This window comes from Tympanuchus pallidicinctus, unplaced genomic scaffold (assembly GCF_026119805.1).
Source record: "Tympanuchus pallidicinctus isolate F22 unplaced genomic scaffold, pur_lepc_1.0 scaffold10, whole genome shotgun sequence".
Lineage (NCBI taxonomy): Eukaryota > Metazoa > Chordata > Aves > Galliformes > Phasianidae > Tympanuchus > Tympanuchus pallidicinctus.
The window spans coordinates 4,249,680-4,262,565 of record NW_026294619.1 but is presented as its reverse complement, the minus strand read 5'-3'; the positions used below and the strand labels follow the sequence as shown (position 1 = coordinate 4,262,565).

Below are 12,886 nucleotides of genomic sequence, written 5' to 3'. Positions count from 1 at the left end.
TAAATTGTGAAATGGAGATCTGAGGTAACACAAAGTCCAGGCATATTTGGACATGAAGTTCTAATCCTAAATTAAAAAATCCTCATTGTTTTTGGCAATCATTAAATACAGCTTAAATACCTGAAAACAGTGCTTAATAGGCTGGCGGACTGGAAAACTTCGGTCTGTCTTTACTTAATTATAGTAAATATTATGATATGGTAGTGCTATATTTACCCTTATCTCACAACAAGAAGTTTCATTGTTATAATACAGTAGATTTCATTGCCAATATGTATTAAAGACTCTCAGCAAAGTGCAAACTTTTGTTCTAAGTACACAAAACCATCACATGGCTTAGAGCTTGGCAAATTAAAAAAGAAGGAAAAAGCAAACTCTCTCAAAAATTCAATCTCTTATTCCCCTCAAACAAAACAACAACCAAAAAACCTCAAACCATTAAATTTTTAATTCTTCCTGTTCTAAGTCTTAATAATACAATTACGTGGATTTATGTAGTATTTTCTCCAACAAAGAAAGCCACTACCCTGACAAATTACGTAGCAGCAACCAAACCTCAGTGAATGAGAACAGGCAAGAAAAGACCCCTACATAACATTTTTCCAATAAACTACTAACAAGTTTTTAATTCTGATACTGTTAGGTGTCAAAGTGAATGCAATATATTTAATCTACCCAGATAAGAAGTGTAGATTACTACTAGATGGGAAGGTACACTGGAGTGGGATAAGGAAGGGCTCCTTGGCACCATGACAGTATCCATCAGGGATGGGTTGAAATATTAGCTGACTGTTTCTTACACTTACCTAGCTCTTGCACAGCATGGATTACTATATACTATCAGAGTAGTTCAACAGCATAATACCCTGTACAACAAATATATCCCCAAATTGATATGTACATACTCTCAGTCAAAAATGCACGTATCAATTCCAGATCAATCAATCACAGTGTTACTAAGCCTGAGTCCCAGAAGCTGATGCTGCATTGAAATTCTAGGCTACTGCATCAGTACAGCATCTCAGTACTGAATCTTGTGGCCATACGGAGCAACAGAGGAGTTCCCAAATGCTTTGTACTGATCTGAATGGAACTTGAACAAAATGTACAACTTTAATCAATAGAAGTATAAAATGTTTGGTAATAAATACTTACACAGGAGTCAGGAAAGGTTCCTTCAGAGGAAGGCCACAAATTGACTGTGAGTGATCTGTAAAGAAAAGGGAGAAAAAAAGGAAATGATGAAATTAAGTGATAATAAGCACTCTAAATGATACCAAAATAAAAGAGGGATCGAGGAGCCTCACAGATGGTAGCAGTTCCCACAGGAGAGAAAAAAAAAAAAAAAAGTGTTTAAAAATTTTAAACTGCATAAATCTTGGAAGTTTTGAAATTACCTGACCCCAAAACTATATAGCTGAGAAAACCGGCAATGGCCAAGGAGTTTTTCAGTCCTGGGATAATTCCAAGCCAGCAGAGACTAAATATCCTCTGGTGGCTGTTCAGCAGCCTCCGTGAAATAGGCTTGTGGCTCCTATGGACAAATGCTCTTATCACAAAAACACTGCCAGATTTGAATGGCATCCTTCTTAGCAGCCATGCCAGATGATACAGGACTCTAAAACAGAACTCGTCTTCTTGATCCTGACCTTCACAGAAGAGGGGTTAGGCATATTATTAGGGCTGAGGATGCTTACATTACAGCTGATAGCTGCACAGGAAAATTGTGTTGTCTTAGTTCCTTCTGTCAACACAGTATCTTTTGGACTTGACAGATCTGTTACCCTGAGACCCCCAAGGAGAGAACGGACGCATCAAAACAGAAAGGCTAAGGGATTGCAAAGTTTCGGTAGACGAAAGGTCTGGTTTCCAAAGCCTACAAAGGAATATCTAAGCTTTACTGCCAACAACTGTGCAAAACATATTAACACGGGATGAAGCAATGGACAAAATGAATCAAAGCCTAATGCTCTGAATTGTAACAAGAAGATACACTCCTATTTGACAAAGGCTACGAATCAGTCTGGTTCTGCCTTCCAAGCTGAAAGAAATTCCGGCAGTCAGAACAGACTGCATTCTCCAACAGATTGCTGAGCAGGATACCAGGAGCACAGTGCATAAAGACCATGGGATCCTTATGGTGCACTCTAGTACTTAAGTCAAGCCGTGGCCCTCGTCTATCGTCTCCTGCCAATTACAAGGAGATTAGCTCATTACTCAAAGCAATTAAAAATATTCACAGAAGTACAAACCTAAGTTGAGATAGTGAAGAAAAAGGAGGAGCTGTCACAGGAGAGAAAGAAGGAAGGCAAGTAGAAAATTTCTTCGGAGCTGTAGCTATTATTTGTGGGAATTATGGGCGTGTTAGAGATGAGTGCAAGAGAAAGCATGTACGCTTATCTCATGTTAGGTCATCCAGCAGTGGTGGTAGAAGAAATACAGCAAAGAACAGAGAGAATCATAAGAACTGCAAGGCAGCAAACAAGATGCTTATAGCATTTATTGGATAGGCCACCCAGAGAGGCCCTATTTGACTGCAAAATTTCTTTTTAAAGAAGAGAGGGAACTGATTATTCGCACGCATATGAAAGACTTGCATGAGACAGATGAGAAGATGGATGCTGCCCACTGAAAAGCTGAAGTGCCCCAAGATGGAATAAGATGGACATGGTCAGCATGGGGGAGAGCACATCACTGTTATTTTTCAAAAATCAATAACTGATGAAAATTAACAGGGAAATTCTGGTGGAAAAAACCCTGCTTTGCTAAGCATGCATCCCTTATTTGCCTTTTAGAATGCTCCTGGAGATTTAAGCATTAAACCCACAGATACAACTGTATGAAAAGGACTGCAGTGGCTGGTAGATGGGAATTAATTTTTTCAGGGTTTTGGGCAGCTGGGACAGTGCGCTGCACCATGGAAGAACCTTAGACAAGAGGTCTGAGCCAAAGAATGTGCCTTGGAGTCCCAGAGCAAAAAAGAAAAAAAAGAAAAAAAAAAAATAAGAAAAAAGAAAAAAAAAAAAAAAAAGAAAAAGTGGGAGGCATCCAGCATGGGAAAAAAAAACACAGAATGGAAAATTTCAGCCCAGTGGTTAGACTTTGGCTGTATTATAAGCGATATAAAACAAGTTCTCTTAAGGAAAAGCGTCAAGCAACTTTAAAAACAAGGATGCCAAAGAATTCTACAAATTATGGCCTGAGACTCTGGAGGTGCTGAGTAATGACTTACACCAACATTACCATAGATTGTGCTGTAAGGAATGAACAAGACTGTCATACCCAATTAAAACTGTAGGGTAAGCCTGGACAAGCAGAACATACTGGAATCTGCAAACCAGAATCTGGCAAATCACCAGAACTGAAACACCATAACTTTTTAAATGATCGTAATTGGTTTAGATACTTGATTACAAGTTTTATTTTAAAAATATATTAAAAAGCCCCAAAACTTTCCATGTAAAGTATTTGAAAAACAAAATGTGTCTGAGGAAACTATGTTTCGTTCCAGGTTAGATAACTGTAGCACACGTATGCTGGAGATAAGTGGGCCAAATTCTCTTCTCAGTGCCCCCTGCAATCTTTCAGACTTAATTGAAACCATGAGCAGAACCTGAACCATTAAAATGCTGGGTTGAAACTTTTCATCATACGACACTGTTTGTCACAAGAGACATACTTAACCTAATTACATTATATTAACACAGTGGATTTCTTCAATGTACACTATTGCATAATACATAAAAAATGAAGTATGAGAAGGCTATTTTTCTTAGTTCTTTGTACTATAGGCAGAATAAGTACCAGTCTCTCTGCCATTTGTTTTCCACCCAGTATTGCTCTATTTCATGGGGTAGACAAAAGGAATCCACTGATCTTTTTCATATTCAATTCCTAGTGTTAATTCATCATTATTACTTGGAAGCTGTTTTGGCCATTGGACAGGATAGCCAGCGGCTAATCTTAAATCTGATCTTGATTCATTGTGGGCAGATTCTGCCCACTTTCTCAGCCGTGTGAATATATGCCATTTAAATCACAAAGGCAAAAAGACAAGTAAGACATAAACCTTAAGGATACTTAGGAATCTCTCAAGGATTTTAATAAGAATTAGTCTCCTAAATGCTGAAGAATTTCTACTTATGGATAGTTAGATGGTAAAATCCAGTCATATTAGTTATGCTATGTAAGCAGGTAATTGATTTATGAATCTAAATATAATTTTCAAGGAGACTTAGGCGTTCATGTCAAATTTTAGTGGAAGTTGGTAAAATTTTGGCTGTAAACCACATGAGGACTTGAAATTTTTTAACCTTTGTTAGCACAAGTACCACTTACTTTCAAGGGAATTAACATCTGAGCTGCCAGAGTTCTTTCTGAAATTTGAATCTAGTTGCTTCTAACAATTTATTCACTAAATGGCTTCAGTTAGCCATCAGAACAGCAATTCTGCTCCATTTGTGAAAACGATTCAGGATCTCTCAGACGTAACACTACCAAGATGAGAAATGTTATTCATTCAACAGCTTTATAAATTATGGACCACTTCAAACAGGAAGAACTGCAGATGGATTCAGATAATTCCAACCAGAGTGTTTTTACCTCAAAACAATTTCACTCTTTACCAATACGGAAGTGGCAAAGGGGAGAGCTTTATCACATGCCACCTACCAAGCATATTGAATCTAAGACGCAGAGTCTGGCCATACCTCTCCTTTTGGAGGCACTTTACCTTCTCTGTATATGAACTACAATTCAGTCCCAGTGGTGGATGAAGACAATAATTTAGTTGGTACAGAACCCCTCAGTTCAAAGGAGGCCAAACTGAAGCAGTGCTGTGCTGCAAAAGAACAGTGGAATGGGAGACTTCCATCTGAAATTCAGTGGAGCCCTGAAAACGATCTGAGGGGGCAGAGAGGCTACACTGCATCTCTGACAAAGCAGACAGATTACAACAAAATTAAATTGAGGATTTCAGTGGATATAATTGTTGTTTTTATATATTAATGAGCAACAATAATATGTGATTCTAAACTGAATACCAGGTTTGACATTTTAATCTGAGCACTCATGCTATCCATAAATGTTCATAAACGTCACAAGACCCATACCCTTTGATTGAATTACAATCCAGTATGCAATTTAGGAAACATGGATTAATCTACATAGATTTATATTTCTGCAGGTTACATTGTTATTTGTTGATTTATATCCTTTTCCCCTAAGTGTCCTTTTCGCTGGGAACACAAGAAAATACATGCAAATCTTTAATAGGAGAGCAAAGGGGAGCAGCTCAAAATCCAGTGAATAGCAGCAGATGGAAACTTGGTTCAGTGAAACCCATGCTAATTATTGTTTGCTTTTTGAAGTCACCTTTGCTAATGGCCAGAAAAATCTTAGTCCCTGTGATATCTCCTATTACCTCCACATTAACTCATGCTATAGCCAACAATCACCTTGGCAGTGCTGTACAATTAAATCACCTTTCAATCATCTTGCTGAGGAATCCAGAAATGCAAATTGCTTTAGTATTAGAATTAATTATAAAAATACACAGGAAGGCAGTTAAATGTTACCATAGCATACAGCTCTGGTGTCCACAGCACAAGAAAGACATGACAGTGTTGGAGTGTGTCCAGAGGAAGCCACAAGGATGATTGGAGGACTAGAGAATCTCCCTCCAAGAAAGGCTAACGGAGCTGGTCTTGTTCAGCCTAGAGAAGAGGCTCTCTCAGGGGAGACTTCACAGTGGTCTTTCAAAACTTAAAGGAGCTTATAAGAAAGATTTTTACTAGGGTCTGTAGTGATAGGAAAAGGTTTAATGTTTTTAAACAAAAAAAGGGTAGATGATACAGATTACATATTAGGAACAAATTCTTTACTCATAGTGTGGTGAGGCAGTGGCACAGGCTGTGCAGAAAAGCTGCGGATGCCCATCTCTGGAGGTATTCAAGGGCAGGTTGGATGTGTCTTTAAGCAACCTGGATGAGCAGGAAGTGTCTCTGCCCACTGCAGGAGGTTGAATCTAAATGGTATTTAAAGTTCCTTCCAACGCAAACCATTCTTTCATACTATGATACCAGACAGATGAGAACACTTCAGCCTCAGACAGCACATGAGGCAGGGAACCTCATCAGCCAAAGTTACATGGCAACATATGGAGGAACTTCAACTATTTTTTTTTAATATATTCGTGCTTCTTGAGATGATGCCTATTTTAAGTACCCAAGTATCTAGAATTTCATTTTCCTCTGTATTGACAGTCCTCATTGCACAACGGTATCTGCTTGGGGACTGATAATGACATCTACTTAAGCCATGTGCTAAAGCATGGGAACAGGCCAGAAGACCTGTTTCTACCTGAAAATTCAGGTAGAAACATTCAGAATTCTGCGAATCCTGACCTCCTCAGAAGCCCAATCCTGCTCTCTTTCAAATCAATAGTTTTCTCAAAGGATTAATTAGGCATCTTTACTTCTGTGTGCCTATGAGAACAGGGACAGTGCCACTGTGCAGCCCTCATAGCTGTGAATTCATTCATTCATACAAGTATTAAGAGAAAGGCTGGCTGCTCTATCTAGTAAGAAAGGAAATAAACATCATTCTGTTTAGTTAGAGCTAGGAAAGTGATGAACTGAGATGGTTTTACAATTGACAGCTTATTCCAGTGAAAAAGCACAAATTGAAGGCAATACGTGACTTGAGTTTGAGGGACAGTTGTATGGTCATATATCAAGTCTTAGCTTACTATTCAGGAGAATCAAGATAAAATGATCTTTAAAAATGCTAAGGAGTTTTTGTACATGTTAGAATTAAGGTATATTGCCATACACTGGAGCATACTTCCACAAGTGCTTCGGTTATGTATCACTAAAAAACTTGATTCTATAGGCATGTATACTTCTAATGAAATAAATACGCAACTAGTGGTTGTATTAAGAACGCAACAATGATCTGAGAAAAGTTTTGGAATGTAATTGATGAGAATATGCCCATTACTCATCTTCCAAAGGCAGTTTGCTTGACAGAGGAAAGGGTAACTGACTTTTTATTTCACTCTTAAACTTGACAACAGAAAACCTTGCGGTTTATCTTACCACATATTATTGTGGGTTTATGAATACATATCTAATGTTTTCTTTAATTGGTATATAATTTATTATTTAAGATTGTTAAATCTGGACTAGAAAGTGTAATAAAAGGAGAGGGTTTTTTTGTTTCTTTTTCAATTAAGGATAGCTAAAATAGCCTTGCCTTTTTCAACTTGAGAAGTATGCAATGGGAAAAGGATACTTCAAATAAGTGCCATGCATGCACACACACACAAATACATTAAAAAACAAACAAACAAACAAACAAAAACTCTGCAGACCCTTAACTAGAAAATACATGAGAAAATTCTTGATGGAATAGATTTTTCAACACACACTGTTTGCCAACAAGGGTGGATAATATGTTTTGATAAGACAAAAAAATAATTCAATCGAAAATTGAACTTTCATGTTTCTGTAAGCTAAACAAAAAGCCATGAAGGAGCTGATTCATTCCGCAGGTAACTCAGCCCGAAGTAAGTCCTACCAGCTGTTCTCAGTGAAAGCAATGAGGTAGATGAAATAAGAAAAGGAATCTCTTACATCTGCAGACTGAACTCTAATTAACATCCATTGGAGGTCTCCAGCTCCCTAAGAAGAACTTCAGACAAGAAAAGTCTCTATACAAAGCACCTCTGAGGAAAACTTCTTTCAAAGAAGAGCAGGAGAACTCTCGGAAGCAACAGCATGTTACAGCTTTAACAGCAGTTGCTGTAAAAGGTTCAGCAAAATGAGAGCTAAATGAGCAAAAAGCCAAAAAAAAAAAAGTAAAAAAAAAAAGTGGGGTTGAATACATTCTTGTTTTATATTTTAAACATAGCATTTTAAGCTTGGATCCTGAGTTCAAGTTGGCATGAAATGGTATCACATGTAACATTCAATAACTGTAACTACTGACTACATCTGAAGAATTTGTAAAAATAAGGTAAACCAGGAGGTTTGGTTGGTTGGCTGCTACGTCACAGCTGCAGCCTCACACAGCACCGCCTACCTGCAGAAGGAAGGCTCCCACACAAGCAACAGTCCTCAAACAGATGAAAACCTTAGATAGAAGAAACTGTAACACCTGTCTACCTAAACATGCAAGGATATCTATCTAAAGGTTATGTGCCTTTCAGTATCAAACCCTCAAGGTATTGACTGCATCCTAAACATTAGCTCTGCACATGGATGTAAGTAAATTTGCTGTTCTGAGGCACGGTGTCAATCTGGCAGCTAACAAGCTGGATCCCTTGTTGCACACTATAGCCACATCAAGTCATGTTCCCCTTCCTGCGAGATACACAGAGAAGCAGATCTGCTTCCCCTGCTTGGAGGTTTGCAGCTCTGGTCTAGGGTCCACATTCCTTTAACCTACACTCAGGTACCCATTCTCAACTCAGCAGTGCCAAAGAAGTCAGACTACAGAGAATAAGAAAGTACCATCACATAACACATAACACCATACCATTTCATTAGACTACATTTAAGTTAACTGAAATGCAAAGTTGAAAAAGCACGGTTCTATGAACCAAATGCGTCTGTATTAAGTAAAGCAATTAGTGAAGTTGGGCTTGTTGTCTTCTATTAATAACGAGATAATTGCTATAAACTCTAGTGATACATATAAATAGGTTACTAATATGAGGAATTGACCTTGGAAAATGAGTTTAAGTTATTGGTTGGGAGCTTTCTGTTGCTAATTGTTATTTTCTTTCTGGGTATTAATGTTCCTCTATGATGATCTGATAAATCTAGCAATGTTGTGATCACTCCTCTAAATGCTATCTTTGGATCATATGTGGTCCCAAGAGCCATGACACTCCAGTGTACTTTACGTAATTTATTTCCAAAGTGAGACATGCTGACTTTCCATAATATTTCTTTCATTTTAACATTTGACTAACATTCAATTTGGGACATAACTACTCCGATATATCATTTTTCCCTGAAGGCACTGCAGATCAGAACTAAAGGGCAGTGAGTTTGTAAGCATCACAAAGCTGAGCTAACACAGTGGGATGGAGTGGGGGGTACTGCTAAGCCTGGCTGGGGGGCTGCAGGGGAGCTGGGAGGGGTAATGCAAAGTCTGGGAGGCCTCAGGCTGGTCTTACACTGCACTTGAAAAATCTGGCTTGTTCCTTTTGGAGAGATCTGTGTACTCTGTGCAGTGTTTTAGGACTTGAATATGAGGGTGACTGTTAAATCAGGAGCAAAGCAGCAGCGAGATCATTTTGGAAAATTGTAAGGATTTCAAATCCATAATCATATGGTTTGTGCTCTTTTTTTTTTTTTTTTTTCCAACAGTTGTATTGCTTTAAACACAAATACTTGGAACTAGACAAAAAGCATTACAGAAAGTATGTCATTCCCATGTAAACCCCTGCAGACCCATTGAAGTCACCAGGGTTATGCAGCTGCACCAGTGTGAAACATTAAGCCCTCAGTGCCCATAAAGACAGGTTAAATATGTGCCCTTTCTGAATTTTCCAGAAGGAGAACCAACTTTTTTTTCTAAGATGCCATAATCAATACTTGGAAAATTATTTTTCACTTGCTTCTTTTTGTTCTCTGCTTATTAAAATAAATCAAAACTATCTTATAAAGATCCTCTAAAACAGCTCCTGGGAACAATGCTTTCCCTTTTTTATTTGGTATGAGAACAATGTGCTCTATAGCATGCAGTTAGTTTTGTGACACGTGCCCTGAAAACTGAGTTTCAGGGGAACTGAATTCTTCTTTTTTTTTTCTTTAGATGGGGATGACTGGCAGAAGAAGTAAGAAGGCAGTCTCTAATCAGAGTCTGATCTTCTTACACTGCATCTGATCCTGTCCCTAAACTTAAGTGCTACTGCTAATTTATCTGTATCACCTCCCTTCTTCACTCCTTGTTTGATCATGTCTCTCTCTATGACCCTCACAACCCTCCAGAAAGGGGGGTTTGAGTGCTGATAGCCAGGTGGCTCAGCTGGCCACTAATCTTTGTGCTTAACTGGAGAAACCATTTGATAATACAAATAGAGAGCAACACTAGACTTTTGATTGAATCAAATTATTACAAAACGTAATTTAAAACAAAAGGTATATGTTTCTGTCAGACATAATATAAAAGAAACCACACTGTAAGTCCCTAGCACCTTTTCCAAAAGGTTTCATTCTCTGAAGTGACACTGTTCCAGTCCTGAACTTCTTTTTCATAAGACACAGAGCCATCCTGAAGTACCTCAGCCAGGCAATTTCATTTGCTGACCCAATCAACAAGTGGAGTAATACAAGGGCCGCTCTGAAAGTAATGCCTTCTATGTTATTATGTTGGCCCACAATGTCAGAGGCTAAAGCTGGTGGTATGGCAGTAGAGGCTGAACCAATATTCCCTTACATTTTGTTGCTGTGTAACAGATGGCAGCAGAAGGGCAGTCTGACAAAATGGCATGAAACAAAGGCATGGGATTGAATTCCTCCATGTAGAAGTTGCACCCATTGACATTCATCAATGTTTGCTGGACACTGATGAAACCAAACAGTGGATGTGAGCACAGTAAAGTGATAGGTGGTGTGTTTCAGCAGCAGTGACAGCAGGTCACTACAACTATCTGCTGTAGTTTTCAAGGAAATAAATAGGAGGCATTACCTTTGGACCACCACCACCATTACAGAATGATGGGACGATCTTCAAGAATATTTGAGGGTTTTGGGAGCTATTCCAAGCTTTCCAGTTATCTGAAAATCAGTATAGTTCAGCCAAATCAATACAGTTAGAGGGGAACTAATACGACTTGAAGCTCTTGGAGTTCAGCATGAATATCTCATGAGCTTGATTTATAAAAAAATGTCACCAACAAGATTAATGTTACCTTTTGTTATACAGGAGGAATTGTCCTTATTCCCATTTCATGGGAAATGAATAAATGAAAGAATGGAAGTTGATTCAATACTAAATGATAGGATGCATGAGAACGGCACAAAGCTGTGCCAGGGGAGGTTCAGACTGGACGTTAGGAAAAACTGATTTACTTTGAGAGCAGTAAAATGCTAGAACAGGCTTTCTAGGGAGGTGGTTGATATCCCATGCCTGTCAGTGTTCAGGAGACATTTGGACAATACCCTTGAAAATATGCTTTAGTTTTCAATTAGCCCTAAGTTGGTCAGGCAGTTGAAGTTGAGCCATGTCAGTCCCTTCTAATCAAGCTATTCTAATCTATAAAGCAAAACTGAAAAATGGTCTCTTATCTTTTCATATCCAGTTTACAGTTTGAACCACATCAAGTGAGAATAAAAATCCTTAAAGAAACCTGAAAAGCCATCTGCCTACTGCTTTCAATGAAGAAAAGCTGATCTCTTTGATTACTGAAGCCAAACCAAACAGCAGATACAAAGATTTTACAGTTTCTTAGTGGCAAGCCATAGTTTACATTATTTATCAGCTTCCCTACAAAGCATAATGTCTATTTCACAAAGACAAAATCAGAAGCAAACAATTCCAAGAACTTATCCAAATTCAGTTTACACAGTTTGTTGCATCTAAATGCTTCAGAAAACTAAACCATTCTATATAGGCTGGGCTTAAATATAATCATTATAACATCTTCCCAGCTTATCTAAAATTGCAACAAGTTACAGAAATTAAAAGGATGTTCACAGGTGAGTCAGTTTAAGAAGGAGCACAATAAACTGGCATTATAGTGTAAGAACATATCACTTCTATAGACAAACTATCTTGTAAAGCTATTGCAGAGCTACATTCCATGTTAATTTGGGAGATCAGTGGGTGGAAGATGAAAGAATCAGATTGAAGGGATACTGTATAGCACAAGAGCAATGGTAGCTTTATTTTGCAACCCATTATTTTCATAAGAACACGAATCAAAGAGATAAACTATGCCAATTTCTTCATAGCTGACTTGTTACAAGATATTGTTTGAGTTTTCACTAATGACTCCTTGAGGTTGGTTATTACTGTGATTAGGAGTTGGGAGGATAGAGGTCTGAGACCTTTCAAAGGAAACATTTTGTTCAGAACTGTTACAGAAAATAAAGTCAGCATTACAGTAACTTTAACAACCCAACCAGGATAATAGTCTGTGCAGGAGGATGGTGCTTTTTCTGTTTTAAATGAGGGAGATAAACTCTACATAAGATGGGAAGCCAAGATAACCAGCTATTCTGTCCTGGGGATCAGAAAGCTGTCAGCCTGAGAAATATGAGTATTTGTGGAAATGCTCTGGAAAAGGAAGGATGGTACAGCCATTAGCAGGTGGCAAGAAAAAAAAAAGGCCTTAAAATTTGCTTTTTGTTTGTGGCAAGGATAAATACTTTAAAGAATCTGAGATGCTTGAATACCCTTGGCAGCCTACTGAGATTTCCTTTTTCTTTTTATGCAAAAGCTGGCTGTATGCAATGCTATTCTGTTCTGACAGTTAGCTTGAAAAGACCAGTGGTCATGCCCATCACCGAAGTCAGTATGAAAACTTCTACAGGCTTCATCAGAAACAGAGCAAAGAGGTACTGTGTCAGTCTGCAGCAAGGGCAGATAAAAAGCACACCTTGGTGCTTGGGACAGATTTTGTGGGATCTGGTCCCTCACCTAATCTCCACTTTAGTCACAAAATCTTAGTTTTCTCATGTCACAAACCTGAGGTTAAAATAACTCACTTCCTCACCTGAGGGGATGAATTTAAAAATTAAAAAATTAACTAATTTAAAAATTAACAATCTTTTTTTTTCATTATCACTTCTCTAATTTATCATCTGTAGCTTTTATCACCAATACCTAGCAGTTACCACTATGGCAGGGGCCGAGCCAGCAGTAGTTGTCC

General features: G+C 38.2%; 1 protein-coding gene across 22 annotated transcripts in view; it reads right to left on the bottom strand.

The window, feature by feature from the left end:
* ZBTB20 (zinc finger and BTB domain containing 20) overlaps positions 1-12,886 on the bottom strand; it is a 466,833-nt gene that overhangs the window by 135,182 nt on the left and 318,765 nt on the right. For all 22 annotated transcript variants that reach the window (XR_008211397.1, XR_008211398.1, XR_008211401.1 and 19 more), the window contains one exon: positions 1,156-1,210. The gene's annotated coding sequence lies outside the window, so the exon portion shown is untranslated. The remainder of the gene's footprint in view (positions 1-1,155; positions 1,211-12,886) is intronic.